Genomic DNA, 22,769 nt, shown 5'->3' on the forward strand with positions numbered 1-22,769 from the left:
TCCACCGTCATTTTCTCTCTACCCACCCTTGCCTCCTTTTCCGCGCAGCTCTCGATTCCCCCCTCTCTTTCGCACCCTCCATGTCATATTCCGCTCCAGGAGCTCCATCATAGCTCCTTGCTGTCGCTGGGAGGATGTTTTCTCCTCCGCTCGCCCCTTCCACCGTCATTTTCTCTCTACCCACCCTTGCCTCCTTTTCCGCGCAGCTCTCGATTCCCCCCTCTCTTTCGTACCCTCCATGTCATATTCCGCTCCAGGAGTTCCATCATAGCTCCTCACTGTCGCTGGGAGGATATTTTCTCCTCCGCTCGCCCCTTCCACCGTCATTTTCTCTCTACCCACCCTTGCCTCCTTCTCCGCGCAGCTCTCGATTCCCCCCTCTCTTTCACACCCTCCATGTCATATTCAGCTCCAGGAGCTCCATCATAGCTCCTCGCTGTCGCTGGGAGGATGTTTTCTCCTCCGCTCGCCCCTTCCACCGTCATTTTCTCTCTACCCACCCTTGCCTCCTTTTCCGCGCAGCTCTCGATTCCCCCCTCTCTTTCGCACCCTCCATGTCATATTCCGCTCCAGGAGTTCCATCATAGCTCCTCACTGTCGCTGGGAGGAAGTTTTCTCCTCCGCTCGCCCCTTCCACCGTCATTTTCTCTCTACCCACCCTTGCCTCCTTTTCCGCGCAGCTCTCGATTCCCCCCTCTCTTTCGCACCCTCCATGTCATATTCCGCTCCAGGAGCTCCATCATAGCTCCTTGCTGTCACTGGGAGGATGTTTTCTCCTCCGCTCGCCCCTTCCACCGTCATTTTCTCTCTACCCACCCTTGCCTCCTTTTCCGCGCAGCTCTCGATTCCCCCCTCTCTTTCGCACCCTCAATGTCATATTCCGCTCCAGGAGTTCCATCATAGCTCCTCACTGTCGCTGGGAGGATGTTTTCTCCTCCGCTCGCCCCTTCCACCGTCATTTTCTCTCTACCCACCCTTGCCTCCTTTTCCGCGCAGCTCTCGATTCCCCCCTCTCTTTCGCACCCTCCATGTCATATTCCGCTCCAGGAGTTCCATCATAGCTCCTCACTGTCGCTGGGAGGAAGTTTTCTCCTCCGCTCGCCCCTTCCACCGTCATTTTCTCTCTACCCACCCTTGCCTCCTTTTCCGCGCAGCTCTCGATTCCCCCCTCTCTTTCGCACCCTCCATGTCATATTCCACTCCAGGAACTCCATCATAGCTCCTTGCTGTCGCTGGGAGGATGTTTTCTCCTCCGCTCGCCCCTTCCACCGTCATTTTCTCTCTACCCACCCTTGCCTCCTTTTCCGCGCAGCTCTCGATTCCCCCCTCTCTTTCGCACCCTCCATGTCATATTCCGCTCCAGGAGTTCCATCATAGCTCCTCACTGTCGCTGGGAGGATGTTTTCTCCTCCGCTCGCCCCTTCCACCATCATTTTCTCTCTACCCACCCTTGCCTCCTTTTCCGCGCAGCTCTCGATTCCCCCCTCTCTTTCGCACCCTCCATGTCATATTCCGCTCCAGGAGTTCCATCATAGCTCCTCACTGTCGCTGGGAGGAAGTTTTCTCCTCCGCTCGCCCCTTCCACCGTCATTTTCTCTTTACCCACCCTTGCCTCCTTTTCCGCGCAGCTCTCGATTCCCCCCTCTCTTTCGCACCCTCCATGTCATATTCCGCTCCAGGAGCTCCATCATAGCTCCTTGCTTTCGCTGGGAGGATGTTTTCTCCTCCGCTCGCCCCTTCCACCGTCATTTTCTCTCTACCCACCCTTGCCTCCTTTTCCGCGCAGCTCTCGATTCCCCCCTCTCTTTCGTACCCTCCATGTCATATTCCGCTCCAGGAGTTCCATCATAGCTCCTCACTGTCGCTGGGAGGATGTTTTCTCCTCCGCTCGCCCCTTCCACCGTCATTTTCTCTCTACCCACCCTTGCCTCCTTCTCCGCGCAGCTCTCGATTCCCCCCTCTCTTTCGCACCCTCCATGTCATATTCCGCTCCAGGAGCTCCATCATAGCTCCTCGCTGTCGCTGGGAGGATGTTTTCTCCTCCGCTAGCCCCTTCCACCGTCATTTTCTCTCTACCCACCCTTGCCTCCTTTTCCGCGCAGCTCTCGATTCCCCCCTCTCTTTCGCACCCTCCATGTCATATTCCGCTCCAGGAGCTCCATCATAGCTCCTTGCTGTCACTGGGAGGATGTTTTCTCCTCCGCTCGCCCCTTCCACCGTCATTTTCTCTCTACCCACCCTTGCCTCCTTTTCCGCGCAGCTCTCGATTCCCCCCTCTCTTTCGCACCCTCCATGTCATATTCCGCTCCAGGAGTTCCATCATAGCTCCTCACTGTCGCTGGGAGGATGTTTTCTCCTCCGCTCGCCCCTTCCACCGTCATTTTCTCTCTACCCACCCTTGCCTCCTTCTCCGCGCAGCTCTCGATTCCCCCCTCTCTTTCGCACCCTCCATGTCATATTCCGCTCCAGGAGCTCCATCATAGCTCCTCGCTGTCGCTGGGAGGATGTTTTCTCCTCCGCTCGCCCCTTCCACCGTCATTTTCTCTCTACCCACCCTTGCCTCCTTTTCCGCGCAGCTCTCGATTCCCCCCTCTCTTTCGCACCCTCAATGTCATATTCCGCTCCAGGAGTTCCATCATAGCTCCTCACTGTCGCTGGGAGGATGTTTTCTCCTCCGCTCGCCCCTTCCACCGTCATTTTCTCTCTACCCATCCTTGCCTCCTTTTCCGCGCAGCTCTCGATTCCCCCCTCTCTTTCGCACCCTCCATGTCATATTCCGCTCCAGGAGTTCCATCATAGCTCCTCACTGTCGCTGGGAGGAAGTTTTCTCCTCCGCTCGCCCCTTCCACCGTCATTTTCTCTCTACCCACCCTTGCCTCCTTTTCCGCGCAGCTCTCGATTCCCCCCTCTCTTTCGCACCCTCCATGTCATATTCCGCTCCAGGAGCTCCATCATAGCTCCTTGCTGTCGCTGGGAGGATGTTTTCTCCTCCGCTCGCCCCTTCCACCGTCATTTTCTCTCTACCCACCCTTGCCTCCTTTTCTGCGCAGCTTTCGATTCCCCCCTCTCTTTCACACCCTCCATGTCATATTCCGCTCCAGGAGTTCCATCATAGCTCCTCACTGTCGCTGGGAGGATGTTTTCTCCTCCGCTCGCCCCTTCCACCGTCATTTTCTCTCTACCCACCCTTGCCTCCTTCTCCGCGCAGCTCTCGATTCCCCCCTCTCTTTCGCACCCTCCATGTCATATTCCGCTCCAGGAGCTCCATCATAGCTAATCGCTGTCGCTGGGAGGATGTTTTCTCCTCCGCTCGCCCCTTCCACCGTCATTTTCTCTCTACCCACCCTTGCCTCCTTTTCCGCGCAGCTCTCGATTCCCCCCTCTCTTTCGCACCCTCCATGTCATATTCCGCTCCAGGAGTTCCATCATAGCTCCTCACTGTCGCTGGGAGGATGTTTTCTCCTCCGCTCGCCCCTTCCACCGTCATTTTCTCTCTACCCACCCTTGCCTCCTTTTCCGCGCAGCTCTCGATTCCCCCCTCTCTTTCGCACCCTCCATGTCATATTCCGCTCCAGGAGTTCCATCATAGCTCCTCACTGTTGCTGGGAGGATGTTTTCTCCTCCGCTCGCCCCTTCCACCGTCATTTTCTCTCTACCCACCCTTGCCTCCTTTTCCGCGCAGCTCTCGATTCCCCCCTCTCTTTCGCACCCTCCATGTCATATTCCGCTCCAGGAGTTCCATCATAGCTCCTCACTGTCGCTGGGAGGATGTTTTCTCCTCCGCTCGCCCCTTCCACCATCATTTTCTCTCTACCCACCCTTGCCTCCTTTTCCGCGCAGCTCTCGATTCCCCCCTCTCTTTCGCACCCTCCATGTCATATTCCGCTCCAGGAGTTCCATCATAGCTCCTCACTGTCGCTGGGAGGATGTTTTCTCCTCCGCTCGCCCCTTCCACCATCATTTTCCCTCTACCCACCCTTGCCTCCTTTTCCGCGCAGCTCTCGATTCCCCCCTCTCTTTCGCACCCTCCATGTCATATTCCGCTCCAGGAGTTCCATCATAGCTCCTCACTGTTGCTGGGAGGATGTTTTCTCCTCCGCTCGCCCCTTCCACCGTCATTTTCTCTCTACCCACCCTTGCCTCCTTCTCCGCGCAGCTCTCCATTCCCCCCTCTCTTTCGCACCCTCCATGTCATATTCCGCTCCAGGAGCTCCATCATAGCTCCTCGCTGTCGCTGGGAGGATGTTTTCTCCTCCGCTCGCCCCTTCCACCGTCATTTTCTCTCTACCCACCCTTGCCTCCTTTTCCGCGCAGCTCTCGATTCCCCCCTCTCTTTCGCACCCTCCATGTCATATTCCGCTCCAGGAGTTCCATCATAGCTCCTCACTGTCACTGGGAGGATGTTTTCTCCTCCGCTCGCCCCTTCCACCGTCATTTTCTCTCTACCCACCCTTGCCTCCTTCTCCGCGCAGCTCTCGATTCCCCCCTCTCTTTCGCACCCTCCATGTCATATTCCGCTCCAGGAGCTCCATCATAGCTAATCGCTGTCGCTGGGAGGATGTTTTCTCCTCCGCTCGCCCCTTCCACCGTCATTTTCTCTCTACCCACCCTTGCCTCCTTTTCCGCGCAGCTCTCGATTCCCCCCTCTCTTTCGCACCCTCCATGTCATATTCCGCTCCAGGAGTTCCATCATAGCTCCTCACTGTCGCTGGGAGGATGTTTTCTCCTCCACTCGCCCCTTCCACCGTCATTTTCTCTCTACCCACCCTTGCCTCCTTTTCCGCGCAGCTCTCGATTCCCCCCTCTCTTTCGCACCCTCCATGTCATATTCCGCTCCAGGAGTTCCATCATAGCTCCTCACTGTTGCTGGGAGGATGTTTTCTCCTCCGCTCGCCCCTTCCACCGTCATTTTCTCTCTACCCACCCTTGCCTCCTTCTCCGCGCAGCTCTCGATTCCCCCCTCTCTTTCGCACCCTCCATGTCATATTCCGCTCCAGGAGCTCCATCATAGCTCCTCGCTGTCGCTGGGAGGATGTTTTCTCCTCCGCTCGCCCCTTCCACCGTCATTTTCTCTCTACCCACCCTTGCCTCCTTTTCCGCGCAGCTCTCGATTCCCCCCTCTCTTTCGCACCCTCCATGTCATATTCCGCTCCAGGAGTTCCATCCTAGCTCCTCACTGTCGCTGGGAGGATGTTTTCTCCTCCGCTCGCCTCTTCCACTGTCATTTTCTCTCTACCCACCCTTGCCTCCTTTTCCGCGCAGCTCTCGATTCCCCCCTCTCTTTCGCACCCTCCCTGTCATATTCCGCTCCAGGAGCTCCATCATAGCTCCTTGCTGTCGCTGGGAGGATGTTTTCTCCTCCGCTCGCCCCTTCCACCGTCATTTTCTCTCTACCCACCCTTGCCTCCTTTTCCGCGCAGCTCTCGATTCCCCCCTCTCTTTCGCACCCTCAATGTCATATTCCGCTCCAGGAGTTCCATCATAGCTCCTCACTGTCGCTGGGAGGATGTTTTCTCCTCCGCTCGCCCCTTCCACCGTCATTTTCTCTCTACCCACCCTTGCCTCCTTTTCCGCGCAGCTCTCGATTCCCCCCTCTCTTTCGCACCCTCCATGTCATATTCCGCTCCAGGAGTTCCATCATAGCTCCTCACTGTCGCTGGGAGGAAGTTTTCTCCTCCGCTCGCCCCTTCCACCGTCATTTTCTCTCTACCCACCCTTGCCTCCTTTTCCGCGCAGCTCTCGATTCCCCCCTCTCTTTCGCACCCTCCATGTCATATTCCACTCCAGGAGCTCCATCATAGCTCCTTGCTGTCGCTGGGAGGATGTTTTCTCCTCCGCTCGCCTTTTCCACCGTCATTTTCTCTCTACCCACCCTTGCCTCCTTTTCCGCGCAGCTCTCAATTCCCCCCTCTCTTTCGCACCCTCCATGTCATATTCCGCTCCAGGAGTTCCATCATAGCTCCTCACTGTCGCTGGGAGGATGTTTTCTCCTCCGCTCGCCCCTTCCACCGTCATTTTCTCTCTACCCACCCTTGCCTCCTTTTCCGCGCAGCTCTCGATTCCCCCCTCTCTTTCGCACCCTCCATGTCATATTCCGCTCCAGGAGTTCCATCATAGCTCCTCACTGTTGCTGGGAGGATGTTTTCTCCTCCGCTCGCCCCTTCCACCGTCATTTTCTCTCTACCCACCCTTGCCTCCTTCTCCGCGCAGCTCTCGATTCCCCCCTCTCTTTCGCACCCTCCATGTCATATTCCGCTCCAGGAGCTCCATCATAGCTCCTCGCTGTCGCTGGGAGGATGTTTTCTCCTCCGCTCGCCCCTTCCACCGTCATTTTCTCTCTACCCACCCTTGCCTCCTTTTCCGCGCAGCTCTCGATTCCCCCCTCTCTTTCGCACCCTCCATGTCATATTCCGCTCCAGGAGTTCCATCCTAGCTCCTCACTGTCGCTGGGAGGATGTTTTCTCCTCCGCTCGCCTCTTCCACTGTCATTTTCTCTCTACCCACCCTTGCCTCCTTTTCCGCGCAGCTCTCGATTCCCCCCTCTCTTTCGCACCCTCCCTGTCATATTCCGCTCCAGGAGCTCCATCATAGCTCCTTGCTGTCGCTGGGAGGATGTTTTCTCCTCCGCTCGCCCCTTCCACCGTCATTTTCTCTCTACCCACCCTTGCCTCCTTTTCCGCGCAGCTCTCGATTCCCCCCTCTCTTTCGCACCCTCAATGTCATATTCCGCTCCAGGAGTTCCATCATAGCTCCTCACTGTCGCTGGGAGGATGTTTTCTCCTCCGCTCGCCCCTTCCACCGTCATTTTCTCTCTACCCACCCTTGCCTCCTTTTCCGCGCAGCTCTCGATTCCCCCCTCTCTTTCGCACCCTCCATGTCATATTCCGCTCCAGGAGTTCCATCATAGCTCCTCACTGTCGCTGGGAGGAAGTTTTCTCCTCCGCTCGCCCCTTCCACCGTCATTTTCTCTCTACCCACCCTTGCCTCCTTTTCCGCGCAGCTCTCGATTCCCCCCTCTCTTTCGCACCCTCCATGTCATATTCCACTCCAGGAGCTCCATCATAGCTCCTTGCTGTCGCTGGGAGGATGTTTTCTCCTCCGCTCGCCTTTTCCACCGTCATTTTCTCTCTACCCACCCTTGCCTCCTTTTCCGCGCAGCTCTCAATTCCCCCCTCTCTTTCGCACCCTCCATGTCATATTCCGCTCCAGGAGTTCCATCATAGCTCCTCACTGTCGCTGGGAGGATGTTTTCTCCTCCGCTCGCCCCTTCCACCATCATTTTCTCTCTACCCACCCTTGCCTCCTTTTCCGCGCAGCTCTCGATTCCCCCCTCTCTTTCGCACCCTCCATGTCATATTCCGCTCCAGGAGTTCCATCATAGCTCCTCACTGTCACTGGGAGGATGTTTTCTCCTCCGCTCGCCCCTTCCACCGTCATTTTCTCTCTACCCACCCTTGCCTCCTTCTCCGCGCAGCTCTCGATTCCCCCCTCTCTTTCGCACCCTCCATGTCATATTCCGCTCCAGGAGTTCCATCATAGCTCCTCACTGTCGCTGGGAGGATGTTTTCTCCTCCGCTCGCCCCTTCCACCGTCATTTTCTCTCTACCCACCCTTGCCTCCTTCTCCGCGCAGCTCTCGATTCCCCCCTCTCTTTCGCACCCTCCATGTCATATTCCGCTCCAGGAGCTCCATCATAGCTAATCGCTGTCGCTGGGAGGATGTTTTCTCCTCCGCTCGCCCCTTCCACCGTCATTTTCTCTCTACCCACCCTTGCCTCCTTTTCCGCGCAGCTCTCGATTCCCCCCTCTCTTTCGCACCCTCCATGTCATATTCCGCTCCAGGAGTTCCATCATAGCTCCTCACTGTCGCTGGGAGGAAGTTTTCTCCTCCGCTCGCCCCTTCCACCGTCATTTTCTCTCTACCCACCCTTGCCTCCTTCTCCGCGCAGCTCTCGATTCCCCCCTCTCTTTCGCACCCTCCATGTCATATTCCGCTCCAGGAGCTCCATCATAGCTCCTCGCTGTCGCTGGGAGGATGTTATCTCCTCCGCTCGCCCCTTCCACCGTCATTTTCTCTCTACCCACCCTTGCCTCCTTTTCCGCGCAGCTCTCAATTCCCCCCTCTCTTTCGCACCCTCCATGTCATATTCTGCTCCCGGAGTTCCATCTTAGCTCCTCACTGTCGCTGGGAGGAAGTTTTCTCCTCCGCTCGCCCCTTCCACCGTCATTTTCTCTCTACCCACCCTTGCCTCCTTTTCCGCGCAGCTCTCAATTCCCCCCTCTCTTTCGCACCCTCCATGTCATATTCCGCTCCAGGAGCTCCATCATAGCTCCTTGCTGTCGCTGGGAGGATGTTTTCTCCTCCGCTCGCCCCTTCCACCGTCATTTTCTCTCTACCCACCCTTGCCTCCTTTTCCGCGCAGCTCTCGATTCCCCCCTCTCTTTCGCAACCTCCATGTCATATTCCGCTCCAGGAGTTCCATCATAGCTCCTCACTGTCGCTGGGAGGATGTTTTCTCCTCCGCTCGCCCCTTCCACCGTCATTTTCTCTCTACCCACCCTTGCCTCCTTTTCCGCGCAGCTCTCGATTCCCCCCTCTCTTTCGCACCCTCCATGTCATATTCCACTCCAGGAGCTCCATCATAGCTCCTTGCTGTCGCTGGGAGGATGTTTTCTCTTCCGCTCGCCCCTTCCACCGTCATTTTCTCTCTACCCACCCTTGCCTCCTTTTCCGCGCAGCTCTCGATTCCCCCCTCTCTTTCGCACCCTCCATGTCATATTCCGCTCCAGGAGTTCCATCATAGCTCCTCACTGTCGCTGGGAGGATGTTTTCTCCTCCGCTCGCCCCTTCCACCATCATTTTCTCTCTACCCACCCTTGCCTCCTTTTCCGCGCAGCTCTCGATTCCCCCCTCTCTTTCGCACCCTCCATGTCATATTCCGCTCCAGGAGTTCCATCATAGCTCCTCACTGTCGCTGGGAGGATGTTTTCTCCTCCGCTCGCCCCTTCCACCGTCATTTTCTCTCTACCCACCCTTGCCTCCTTTTCCGCGCAGCTCTCGATTCCCCCCTCTCTTTCGCACCCTCCATGTCATATTCCGCTCCAGGAGCTCCATCATAGCTCCTTGCTGTCGCTGGGAGGAAGTTTTCTCCTCCGCTCGCCCCTTCCACCGTCATTTTCTCTCTACCCACCCTTGCCTCCTTTTCCGCGCAGCTCTCGATTCCCCCCTCTCTTTCGCACCCTCCATGTCATATTCCGCTCCAGGAGTTCCATCATAGCTCCTCACTGTCGCTGGGAGGATGTTTTCTCCTCCGCTCGCCCCTTCCACCGTCATTTTCTCTCTACCCACCCTTGCCTCCTTCTCCGCGCAGCTCTCGATTCCCCCCTCTCTTTCGCACCCTCCATGTCATATTCCGCTCCAGGAGCTCCATCATAGCTCCTCGCTGTCGCTGGGAGGATGTTTTCTCCTCCGCTCGCCCCTTCCACCGTCATTTTCTCTCTACCCACCCTTGCCTCCTTTTCCGCGCAGCTCTCGATTCCCCCCTCTCTTTCGCACCCTCAATGTCATATTCCGCTCCAGGAGTTCCATCATAGCTCCTCACTGTCGCTGGGAGGATGTTTTCTCCTCCGCTCGCCCCTTCCACCGTCATTTTCTCTCTACCCACCCTTGCCTCCTTTTCCGCGCAGCTCTCGATTCCCCCCTCTCTTTCGCACCCTCCATGTCATATTCCGCTCCAGGAGTTCCATCATAGCTCCTCACTGTCGCTGGGAGGAAGTTTTCTCCTCCGCTCGCCCCTTCCACCGTCATTTTCTCTCTACCCACCCTTGCCTCCTTTTCCGCGCAGCTCTCGATTCCCCCCTCTCTTTCGCACCCTCCATGTCATATTCCACTCCAGGAGCTCCATCATAGCTCCTTGCTGTCGCTGGGAGGATGTTTTCTCCTCCGCTCGCCCCTTCCACCGTCATTTTCTCTCTACCCACCCTTGCCTCCTTTTCCGCGCAGCTCTCGATTCCCCCCTCTCTTTCGCACCCTCCATGTCATATTCCGCTCCAGGAGTTCCATCATAGCTCCTCACTGTCGCTGGGAGGATGTTTTCTCCTCCGCTCGCCCCTTCCACCATCATTTTCTCTCTACCCACCCTTGCCTCCTTTTCCGCGCAGCTCTCGATTCCCCCCTCTCTTTCGCACCCTCCATGTCATATTCCGCTCCAGGAGTTCCATCATAGCTCCTCACTGTTGCTGGGCGGAAGTTTTCTCCTCCGCTCGCCCCTTCCACCGTCATTTTCTCTCTACCCACCCTTGCCTCCTTTTCCGCGCAGCTCTCGATTCCCCCCTCTCTTTCGCACCCTCCATGTCATATTCCGCTCCAGGAGTTCCATCATAGCTCCTCACTGTCGCTGGGAGGATGTTTTCTCCTCCGCTCGCCCCTTCCACCGTCATTTTCTCTCTACCCACCCTTGCCTCCTTCTCCGCGCAGCTCTCGATTCCCCCCTCTCTTTCGCACCCTCCATGTCATATTCCGCTCCAGGAGCTCCATCATAGCTCCTCGCTGTCGCTGGAGGATGTTTTCTCCTCCGCTCGCCCCTTCCACCGTCATTTTCTCTCTACCCACCCTTGCCTCCTTTTCCGCGCAGCTCTCGATTCCCCCCTCTCTTTCGCACCCTCCATGTCATATTCCGCTCCAGGAGTTCCATCATAGCTCCTCACTGTCGCTGGGAGGATGTTTTCTCCTCCGCTCGCCCCTTCCACCGTCATTTTCTCTCTACCCACCCTTGCCTCCTTTTCCGCGCAGCTCTCGATTCCCCCCTCTCTTTCGCACCCTCCATGTCATATTCCGCTCCAGGAGTTCCATCATAGCTCCTCACTGTCGCTGGGAGGATGTTTTCTCCTCCGCTCGCCTCTTCCACCGTCATTTTCTCTCTACCCACCCTTGCCTCCTTTTCCGCGCAGCTCTCGATTCCCCCTCTCTTTCGCACCCTCCATGTCATATTCCGCTCCAGGAGTTCCATCATAGCTCCTCACTGTCGCTGGGAGGAAGTTTTCTCCTCCGCTCGCCCCTTCCACCGTCATTTTCTCTCTACCCACCCTTGCCTCCTTTTCCGCACAGCTCTCGATTCCCCCCTCTCTTTCGCACCCTCCATGTCATATTCCGCTCCAGGAGCTCCATCATAGCTCCTTGCTGTCACTGGGAGGATGTTTTCTCCTCCGCTCGCCCCTTCCACCGTCATTTTCTCTCTACCCACCCTTGCCTCCTTTTCCGCGCAGCTCTCGATTCCCCCCTCTCTTTTGCACCCTCCATGTCATATTCCGCTCCAGGAGTTCCATCATAGCTCCTCACTGTCGCTGGGAGGATGTTTTCTCCTCCGCTCGCCCCTTCCACCGTCATTTTCTCTCTACCCACCCTTGCCTCCTTCTCCGCGCAGCTCTCGATTCCCCCCTCTCTTTCGCACCCTCCATGTCATATTCCGCTCCAGGAGCTCCATCATAACTCCTCGCTGTCGCTGGGAGGATGTTTTCTCCTCCGCTCGCCCCTTCCACCGTCATTTTCTCTCTACCCACCCTTGCCTCCTTCTCCGCGCAGCTCTCGATTCCCCCCTCTCTTTCGCACCCTCCATGTCATGTTCCGCTCCAGGAGCTCCATCATAGCTCCTCGCTGTCGCTGGGAGGATGTTTTCTCCTCCGCTCGCCCCTTCCACCGTCATTTTCTCTCTACCCACCCTTGCCTCCTTTTCCGCGCAGCTCTCGATTCCCCCCTCTCTTTCGCACCCTCCATGTCATATTCCGCTCCAGGAGTTCCATCATAGCTCCTCACTGTCGCTGGGAGGATGTTTTCTCCTCCGCTCGCCCCTTCCACCGTCATTTTCTCTCTACCCACCCTTGCCTCCTTTTCCGCGCAGCTCTCGATTCCCCCCTCTCTTTCGCACCCTCCATGTCATATTCCGCTCCAGGAGTTCCATCATAGCTCCTCACTGTCGCTGGGAGGAAGTTTTCTCCTCCGCTCGCCCCTTCCACCGTCATTTTCTCTCTACCCACCGTTGCCTCCTTTTCCGCGCAGCTCTCGATTCCCCCCTCTCTTTCGCACCCTCCATGTCATATTCCGCTCCAGGAGTTCCATCATAGCTCCTCACTGTCGCTGGGAGGAAGTTTTCTCCTCCGCTCGCCCCTTCCACCGTCATTTTCTCTCTACCCACCCTTGCCTCCTTCTCCGCGCAGCTCTCGATTCCCCCCTCTCTTTCGCACCCTCCATGTCATGTTCCGCTCCAGGAGCTCCATCATAGCTCCTCGCTGTCGCTGGGAGGATGTTTTCTCCTCCGCTCGCCCCTTCCACCGTCATTTTCTCTCTACCCACCCTTGCCTCCTTTTCCGCGCAGCTCTCGATTCCCCCCTCTCTTTCGCACCCTCCATGTCATATTCCGCTCCAGGAGTTCCATCATAGCTCCTCACTGTCGCTGGGAGGATGTTTTCTCCTCCGCTCGCCCCTTCCACCGTCATTTTCTCTCTACCCACCCTTGCCTCCTTTTCCGCGCAGCTCTCGATTCCCCCCTCTCTTTCGCACCCTCCATGTCATATTCCGCTCCAGGAGTTCCATCATAGCTCCTCACTGTCGCTGGGAGGAAGTTTTCTCCTCCGCTCGCCCCTTCCACCGTCATTTTCTCTCTACCCACCGTTGCCTCCTTTTCCGCGCAGCTCTCGATTCCCCCCTCTCTTTCGCACCCTCCATGTCATATTCCGCTCCAGGAGTTCCATCATAGCTCCTCACTGTCGCTGGGAGGAAGTTTTCTCCTCCGCTCGCCCCTTCCACCGTCATTTTCTCTCTACCCACCCTTGCCTACTTTTCCGCGCAGCTCTAGATTCCCCCCTCTCTTTCGCACCCTCCATGTCATATTCCACTCCAGGAGCTCCATCAAAGCTCCTCGCTGTCGCTGGGAGGATGTTTTCTCCTCCGCTCGCCCCTTCCACCGTCATTTTCTCTCTACCCACCCTTGCCTCCTTTTCCGCGCAGCTCTCGATTCCCCCCTCTCTTTCGCACCCTCCATGTCATATTCCGCTCCAGGAGTTCCATCATAGCTCCTCACTGTCGCTGGGAGGATGTTTTCTCCTCCGCTCGCCCCTTCCACCGTCATTTTCTCTCTACCCACCCTTGCCTCCTTTTCCGCGCAGCTCTCGATTCCCCCCTCTCTTTCGCACCCTCCATGTCATATTCCGCTCCAGGAGTTCCATCATAGCTCCTCACTGTCGCTGGGAGGAAGTTTTCTCCTCCGCTCGCCCCTTCCACCGTCATTTTCTCTCTACCCACCCTTGCCTCCTTTTCCGCGCAGCTCTCGATTCCCCCCTCTCTTTCGCACCCTCCATGTCATATTCCACTCCAGGAGCTCCATCATAGCTCCTTGCTGTCGCTGGGAGGATGTTTTCTCCTCCGCTCGCCCCTTCCACCGTCATTTTCTCTCTACCCACCCTTGCCTCCTTTTCCGCGCAGCTCTCGATTCCCCCCTCTCTTTCGCACCCTCCATGTCATATTCCGCTCCAGGAGTTCCATCATAGCTCCTCACTGTCGCTGGGAGGATGTTTTCTCCTCCGCTCGCCCCTTCCACCATCATTTTCTCTCTACCCACCCTTGCCTCCTTTTCCGCGCAGCTCTCGATTCCCCCCTCTCTTTCGCACCCTCCATGTCATATTCCGCTCCAGGAGTTCCATCATAGCTCCTCACTGTCGCTGGGAGGAAGTTTTCTCCTCTGCTCGCCCCTTCCACCGTCATTTTCTCTCTACCCACCCTTGCCTCCTTTTCCGCGCAGCTCTCGATTCCCCCCTCTCTTTCGCACCCTCCATGTCATATTCCGCTCCAGGAGTTCCATCATAGCTCCTCACTGTCGCTGGGAGGAAGTTTTCTCCTCCGCTCGCCCCTTCCACCGTCATTTTCTCTCTACCCACCCTTGCCTCCTTTTCCGCGCAGCTCTCGATTCCCCCCTCTCTTTCGCACCCTCCATGTCATATTCCGCTCCAGGAGCTCCATCATAGCTCCTTGCTGTCGCTGGGAGGATGTTTTCTCCTCCGCTCGCCCCTTCCACCGTCATTTTCTCTCTACCCACCCTTGCCTCCTTTTCCGCGCAGCTCTCGATTCCCCCCTCTCTTTCGCACCCTCCATGTCATATTCCGCTCCAGGAGTTCCATCATAGCTCCTCACTGTCACTGGGAGGATGTTTTCTCCTCCGCTCGCCCCTTCCACCGTCATTTTCTCTCTACCCACCCTTGCCTCCTTCTCCGCGCAGCTCTCGATTCCCCCCTCTCTTTCGCACCCTCCATGTCATATTCCGCTCCAGGAGCTCCATCATAGCTAATCGCTGTCGCTGGGAGGATGTTTTCTCCTCCGCTCGCCCCTTCCACCGTCATTTTCTCTCTACCCACCCTTGCCTCCTTTTCCGCGCAGCTCTCGATTCCCCCCTCTCTTTCGCACCCTCCATGTCATATTCCGCTCCAGGAGTTCCATCATAGCTCCTCACTGTCGCTGGGAGGATGTTTTCTCCTCCGCTCGCCCCTTCCACCGTCATTTTCTCTCTACCCACCCTTGCCTCCTTTTCCGCGCAGCTCTCGATTCCCCCCTCTCTTTCGCACCCTCCATGTCATATTCCGCTCCAGGAGTTCCATCATAGCTCCTCACTGTTGCTGGGAGGATGTTTTCTCCTCCGCTCGCCCCTTCCACCGTCATTTTCTCTCTACCCACCCTTGCCTCCTTCTCCGCGCAGCTCTCGATTCCCCCCTCTCTTTCGCACCCTCCATGTCATATTCCGCTCCAGGAGCTCCATCATAGCTCCTCGTTGTCGCTGGGAGGATGTTTTCTCCTCCGCTCGCCCCTTCCACCATCATTTTCTCTCTACCCACCCTTGCCTCCTTTTCCGCGCAGCTCTCGATTCCCCCCTCTCTTTCGCACCCTCCATGTCATATTCCGCTCCAGGAGTTCCATCATAGCTCCTCACTGTCGCTGGGAGGATGTTTTCTCCTCCGCTCGCCTCTTCCACTGTCATTTTCTCTCTACACACCCTTGCCTCCTTTTCCGCGCAGCTCTCGATTCCCCCCTCTCTTTCGCACCCTCCATGTCATATTCCGCTCCAGGAGTTCCATCATAGCTCCTCACTGTCGCTGGGAGGAAGTTTTCTCCTCCGCTCGCCCCTTCCACCGTCATTTTCTCTCTACCCACCGTTGCCTCCTTTTCCGCGCAGCTCTCGATTCCCCCCTCTCTTTCGCACCCTCCCTGTCATATTCCGCTCCAGGAGCTCCATCATAGCTCCTTGCTGTCGCTGGGAGGATGTTTTCTCCTCCGCTCGCCCCTTCCACCGTCATTTTCTCTCTACCCACCCTTGCCTCCTTTTCCGCGCAGCTCTCGATTCCCCCCTCTCTTTCGCACCCTCCATGTCATATTCCGCTCCAGGAGTTCCATCATAGCTCCTCACTGTCGCTGGGAGGAAGTTTTCTCCTCTGCTCGCCCCTTCCACCGTCATTTTCTCTCTACCCACCCTTGCCTCCTTTTCCGCGCAGCTCTCGATTCCCCCCTCTCTTTCGCACCCTCCATGTCATATTCCGCTCCAGGAGCTCCATCATAGCTCCTTGCTGTCGTTGGGAGGATGTTTTCTCCTCCGCTCGCCCCTTCCACCGTCATTTTCTCTCTACCCACCCTTGCCTCCTTTTCCGCGCAGCTCTCGATTCCCCCCTCTCTTTCGCACCCTCCATGTCATATTCCGCTCCAGGAGTTCCATCATAGCTCCTCACTGTCGCTGGGAGGATGTTTTCTCCTCCGCTCGCCCCTTCCACCGTCATTTTCTCTCTACCCACCCTTGCCTCCTTCTCCGCGCAGCTCTCGATTCCCCCCTCTCTTTCGCACCCTCCATGTCATATTCCGCTCCAGGAGCTCCATCATAGCTAATCGCTGTCGCTGGGAGGATGTTTTCTCCTCCGCTCGCCCCTTCCACCGTCATTTTCTCTCTACCCACCCTTGCCTCCTTTTCCGCGCAGCTCTCGATTCCCCCCTCTCTTTCGCACCCTCCATGTCATATTCCGCTCCAGGAGTTCCATCATAGCTCCTCACTGTCGCTGGGAGGAAGTTTTCTCCTCCGCTCGCCCCTTCCACCGTCATTTTCTCTCTACCCACCCTTGCCTCCTTTTCCGCGCAGCTCTCGATTCCCCCCTCTCTTTCGCACCCTCCATGTCATATTCCGCTCCAGGAGCTCCATCATAGCTCCTTGCTGTCGCTGGGAGGATGTTTTCTCCTCCGCTCGCCCCTTCCACCGTCATTTTCTCTCTACCCACCCTTGCCTCCTTTTCCGCACAGCTCTCGATTCCCCCCTCTCTTTCGCACCCTCCATGTCATATTCCGCTCCAGGAGTTCCATCATAGCTCCTCACTGTCGCTGGGAGGATGTTTTCTCCTCCGCTCGCCCCTTCCACCGTCATTTTCTCTCTACCCACCCTTGCCTCCTTCTCCGCGCAGCTCTCGATTCCCCCCTCTCTTTCGCACCCTCCATGTCATATTCCGCTCCAGGAGCTCCATCATAGCTCCTCGCTGTCGCTGGGAGGATGTTTTCTCCTCCGCTCGCCCCTTTCTTCGTCATTTTCTCTCTACCCACCCTTGCCTCCTTCTCCGCGCAGCTCTCGATTCCCCCCTTTCTTTCGCACCCTCCATGTCATATTCCGCTCCAGGAGTTCCATCATAGCTCCTCACTGTCGCTGGGAGGATGTTTTCTCCTCCGCTCGCCCCTTCCACCGTCATTTTCTCTCTACCCACCCTTGCCTCCTTTTCCGCGCAGCTCTCAATTCCCCCCTCTCTTTCGCACCCTCCATGTCATATTCCGCTCCCGGAGCTCCATCTTAGCTCCTCACTGTCGCTGGGAGGAAGTTTTCTCCTCCGCTCGCCCCTTCCACCGTCATTTTCTCTCTACCCACCCTTGCCTCCTTTTCCGCGCAGCTCTCAATTCCCCCCTCTCTTTCGCACCCTCCATGTCATATTCCGCTCCAGGAGCTCCATCATAGCTCCTTGCTGTCGCTGGGAGGATGTTTTCTCCTCCGCTCGCCCCTTCCACCGTCATTTTCTCTCTACCCACCCTTGCCTCCTTTTCCGCGCAGCTCTCGATTCCCCCCTCTCTTTCGCACCCTCCATGTCATATTCCGCTCCAGGAGTTCCATCATAGCTCCTCACTGTCGCTGGGAGGATGTTTTCTCCTCCGCTCGCCTCTTCCACTGTCATTTTCTCTCTACCCACCCTTGCCTCCTTTTCCGCGCAGCTCTCGATTCCCCCCTCTCTTTCGCACCCTCCATGTCATATTCCGCTCCAGGAGCTCCATCATAGCTCCTTGCTGTCGCTGGGAGGATGTTTTCTCCTCCGCTCGCCCCTTCCACCGTCATTTTCTCTCTACCCACCCTTGCCTCCTTTTCCGCGCAGCTCTCGATTCCCCCCTCTCTTTCGCACCCTCCATGTCATATTCCGCTCCAGGAGTTCCATCATAGCTCCTCACTGTCGCTGGGAGGATGTTTTCTCCTCCGCTCGCCCCTTCCACCGTCATTTTCTCTCTACCCACCCTTGCCTCCTTCTCCGCGCAGCTCTCGATTCCCCCCTCTCTTTCGCACCCTCCATGTCATATTCCGCTCCAGGAGCTCCATCATAGCTCCTTGCTGTCGCTGGGAGGATGTTTTCTCCTCCGCTCGCCCCTTCCACCGTCATTTTCTCTCTACCCACCCTTGCCTCCTTTTCCGCGCAGCTCTCGATTCCCCCCTCTCTTTCGCACCCTCCATGTCATATTCCGCTCCAGGAGTTCCATCATAGCTCCTCACTGTCGCTGGGAGGATGTTTTCTCCTCCGCTCGCCCCTTCCACCGTCATTTTCTCTCTACCCACCCTTGTCTCCTTCTCCGCGCAGCTCTCGATTCCCCCCTCTCTTTCGCACCCTCCATGTCATATTCCGCTCCAGGAGCTCCATCATAGCTCCTCGCTGTCGCTGGGAGGATGTTTTCTCCTCCGCTCGCCCCTTCCACCGTCATTTTCTCTCTACCCACCCTTGCCTCCTTTTCCGCGCAGCTCTCGATTCCCCCCTCTCTTTCGCACCCTCAATGTCATATTCCGCTCCAGGAGTTCCATCATAGCTCCTCACTGTCGCTGGGAGGATGTTTTCTCCTCCGCTCGCCTCTTCCACCGTCATTTTCTCTCTACCCACCCTTGCCTCCTTTTCCGCGCAGCTCTCGATTCCCCCCTCTCTTTCGCACCCTCCATGTCATATTCCGCTCCAGGAGTTCCATCATAGCTCCTCACTGTCGCTGGGAGGAAGTTTTCTCCTCCGCTCGCCCCTTCCACCGTCATTTTCTCTCTACCCACCCTTGCCTCCTTTTCCGCGCAGCTCTCGATTCCCCCCTCTCTTTCGCACCCTCCATGTCATATTCCGCTCCAGGAGCTCCATCATAGCTCCTTGCTGTCACTGGGAGGATGTTTTCTCCTCCGCTCGCCCCTTCCACCGTCATTTTCTCTCTACCCACCCTTGCCTCCTTTTCCGCGCAGCTCTCGATTCCCCCCTCTCTTTCGCACCCTCCATGTCATATTCCGCTCCTGGAGTTCCATCATAGCTCCTCACTGTCGCTGGGAGGATGTTTTCTCCTCCGCTCGCCCCTTCCACCGTCATTTTCTCTCTACCCACCCTTGCCTCCTTCTCCGCGCAGCTCTCGATTCCCCCCTCTCTTTCGCACCCTCCATGTCATATTCCGCTCCAGGAGCTCCATCATAGCTCCTCGCTGTTGCTGGGAGGATGTTTTCTCCTCCGCTCGCCCCTTCCACCGTCATTTTCTCTCTACCCACCCTTGCCTCCTTTTCCGCGCAGCTCTCGATTCCCCCCTCTCTTTCGCACCCTCAATGTCATATTCCGCTCCAGGAGTTCCATCATAGCTCCTCACTGTCGCTGGGAGGATGTTTTCTCCTCCGCTCGCCCCTTCCACCGTCATTTTCTCTCTACCCACCCTTGCCTCCTTTTCCGCGCAGCTCTCGATTCCCCCCTCTCTTTCGCACCCTCCATGTCATATTCCGCTCCAGGAGTTCCATCATAGCTCCTCACTGTCGCTGGGAGGAAGTTTTCTAATCCGCTCTCCCCTTCCACCGTCATTTTCTCTCTACCCACCCTTGCCTCCTTTTCCGCGCAGCTCTCGATTCCCCCCTCTCTTTCGCACCCTCCAGGTCATATTCCCCTCCAGGAGCTCCATCATAGCTCCTTGCTGTCGCTGGGAGGATGTTTTCTCCTCCGCTCGCCCCTTCCACCGTCATTTTCTCTCTACCCACCCTTGCCTCCTTTTCCGCGCAGCTCTCGATTCCCCCCTCTCTTTCGCACCCTCCATGTCATATTCCGCTCCAGGAGTTCCATCATAGCTCCTCACTGTCGCTGGGAGGATGTTTTCTCCTCCGCTCGCCCCTTCCACCGTCATTTTCTCTCTACCCACCCTTGCCTCCTTTTCCGCGCAGCTCTCGATTCCCCCCTCTCTTTCGCACCCTCCATGTCATATTCCGCTCCAGGAGTTCCATCATAGCTCCTCACTGTTGCTGGGAGGATGTTTTCTCCTCCGCTCGCCCAATCCACCGTCATTTTCTCTCTACCCACCCTTGCCTCCTTCTCCGCGCAGCTCTCGATTCCCCCCTCTCTTTCGCACCCTCCATGTCATATTCCGCTCCAGGAGCTCCATCATAGCTCCTCGCTGTCGCTGGGAGGATGTTTTCTCCTCCACTCGCCCCTTCCACCGTCATTTTCTCTCTACCCACCCTTGCCTCCTTTTCCGCGCAGCTCTCGATTCCCCCCTCTCTTTCGCACCCTCCATGTCATATTCCGCTCCAGGAGTTCCATCATAGCTCCTCACTGTCGCTGGGAGGATGTTTTCTCCTCCGCTCGCCCCTTCCACCATCATTTTCTCTCTACCCACCCTTGCCTCCTTTTCCGCGCAGCTCTCGATTCCCCCCTCTCTTTCGCACCCTCCATGTCATATTCCGCTCCAGGAGCTCCATCATAGCTCCTCGCTGTCGCTGGGAGGATGTTTTCTCCTCCGCTCGCCCCTTCCACCGTCATTTTCTCTCTACCCACCCTTGCCTCCTTCTCCGCGCAGCTCTCGATTCCCCCCTCTCTTTCGCACCCTCCATGTCATATTCCGCTCCAGGAGCTCCATCATAGCTCCTCGCTGTCGCTGGGAGGATGTTTTCTCCTCCGCTCGCCCCTTCCACCGTCATTTTCTCTCTACCCACCCTTGCCTCCTTTTCCGCGCAGCTCTCGATTCCCCCCTCTCTTTCGCACCCTCCATGTCATATTCCGCTCCAGGAGTTCCATCATAGCTCCTCACTGTCGCTGGGAGGATGTTTTCTCCTCCGCTCGTCCCTTCCACCGTCATTTTCTCTCTACCCACCCTTGCCTCCTTTTCCGCGCAGCTCTCGATTCCCCCCTCTCTTTCGCACCCTCCATGTCATATTCCGCTCCAGGAGTTCCATCATAGCTCCTCACTGTCGCTGGGAGGAAGTTTTCTCCTCCGCTCGCCCCTTCCACCGTCATTTTCTCTCTACCCACCGTTGCCTCCTTTTCCGCGCAGCTCTCGATTCCCCCCTCTCTTTCGCACCCTCCATGTCATATTCCGCTCCAGGAGCTCCATCATAGCTCCTTGCTGTCGCTGGGAGGATGTTTTCTCCTCCGCTCGCCCCTTCCACCGTCATTTTCTCTCTACCCACCCTTGCCTCCTTTTCCGCGCAGCTCTCGATTCCCCCCTCTCTTTCGCACCCTCCATGTCATATTCCGCTCCAGGAGTTCCATCATAGCTCCTCACTGTCGCTGGGAGGATGTTTTCTCCTCCGCTCGCCCCTTCCACCGTCATTTTCTCTCTACCCACCCTTGCCTCCTTCTCCGCGCAGCTCTCGATTCCCCCCTCTCTTTCGCACCCTCCATGTCATATTCCGCTCCAGGAGCTCCATCATAGCTCCTCGCTGTCGCTGGGAGGATGTTTTCTCCTCCGCTCGCCCCTTCCACCGTCATTTTCTCTCTACCCACCCTTGCCTCCTTTTCCGCGCAGCTCTCGATTCCCCCCTCTCTTTCGCACCCTCAATGTCATATTCCGCTCCAGGAGTTCCATCATAGCTCCTCACTGTCGCTGGGAGGATGTTTTCTCCTCCGCTCGCCCCTTCCACCGTCATTTTCTCTCTACCCACCCTTGCCTCCTTTTCCGCGCAGCTCTCGATTCCCCCCTCTCTTTCGCACCCTCCATGTCATATTCCGCTCCAGGAGTTCCATCATAGCTCCTCACTGTCGCTGGGAGGAAGTTTTCTCCTCCGCTCGCCCCTTCCACCGTCATTTTCTCTCTACCCACCGTTGCCTCCTTTTCCGCGCAGCTCTCGATTCCCCCCTCTCTTTCGCACCCTCCATGTCATATTCCGCTCCAGGAGCTCCATCATAGCTCCTCGCTGTCGCTGGGAGGATGTTTTCTCCTCCGCTCGCCCCTTCCACCGTCATTTTCTCTCTACCCACCCTTGCCTCCTTCTCCGCGCAGCTCTCGATTCCCCCCTCTCTTTCGCACCCTCCATGTCATATTCCGCTCCAGGAGTTCCATCATAGCTCCTCACTGTTGCTGGGAGGATGTTTTCTCCTCCGCTCGCCCCTTCCACCGTCATTTTCTCTCTACCCACCCTTGCCTCCTTCTCCGCGCAGCTCTCGATTCCCCCCTCTCTTTCGCACCCTCCATGTCATATTCCGCTCCAGGAGCTCCATCATAGCTCCTCGCTGTCGCTGGGAGGATGTTTTCTCCTCCGCTCGCCCCTTCCACCGTCATTTTCTCTCTACCCACCCTTGCCTCCTTTTCCGCGCAGCTCTCGATTCCCCCCTCTCTTTCGCACCCTCCATGTCATATTCCGCTCCAGGAGTTCCATCATAGCTCCTCACTGTCGCTGGGAGGATGTTTTCTCCTCCGCTCGCCCCTTCCACCATCATTTTCTCTCTACCCACCCTTGCCTCCTTTTCCGCGCAGCTCTCGATTCCCCCCTCTCTTTCGCACCCTCCATGTCATATTCCGCTCCAGGAGCTCCATCATAGCTCCTCGCTGTCGCTGGGAGGATGTTTTCTCCTCCGCTCGCCCCTTCCACCGTCATTTTCTCTCTACCCACCCTTGCCTCCTTCTCCGCGCAGCTCTCGATTCCCCCCTCTCTTTCGCACCCTCCATGTCATATTCCGCTCCAGGAGCTCCATCATAGCTCCTCGCTGTCGCTGGGAGGATGTTTTCTCCTCCGCTCGCCCCTTCCACCGTCATTTTCTCTCTACCCACCCTTGCCTCCTTTTCCGCGCAGCTCTCGATTCCCCCCTCTCTTTCGCACCCTCCATGTCATATTCCGCTCCAGGAGTTCCATCATAGCTCCTCACTGTCGCTGGGAGGATGTTTTCTCCTCCGCTCGCCCCTTCCACCGTCATTTTCTCTCTACCCACCCTTGCCTCCTTTTCCGCGCAGCTCTCGATTCCCCCCTCTCTTTCGCACCCTCCATGTCATATTCCGCTCCAGGAGTTCCATCATAGCTCCTCACTGTCGCTGGGAGGAAGTTTTCTCCTCCGCTCGCCCCTTCCACCGTCATTTTCTCTCTACCCACCGTTGCCTCCTTTTCCGCGCAGCTCTCGATTCCCCCCTCTCTTTCGCACCCTCCATGTCATATTCCGCTCCAGGAGCTCCATCATAGCTCCTTGCTGTCGCTGGGAGGATGTTTTCTCCTCCGCTCGCCCCTTCCACCGTCATTTTCTCTC

The sequence above is a fragment of the Pelophylax lessonae genome (genome assembly GCF_965119305.1).
Source record: "Pelophylax lessonae genome assembly, chromosome: 13".
Classification (NCBI taxonomy): Eukaryota; Metazoa; Chordata; class Amphibia; order Anura; family Ranidae; genus Pelophylax; species Pelophylax lessonae.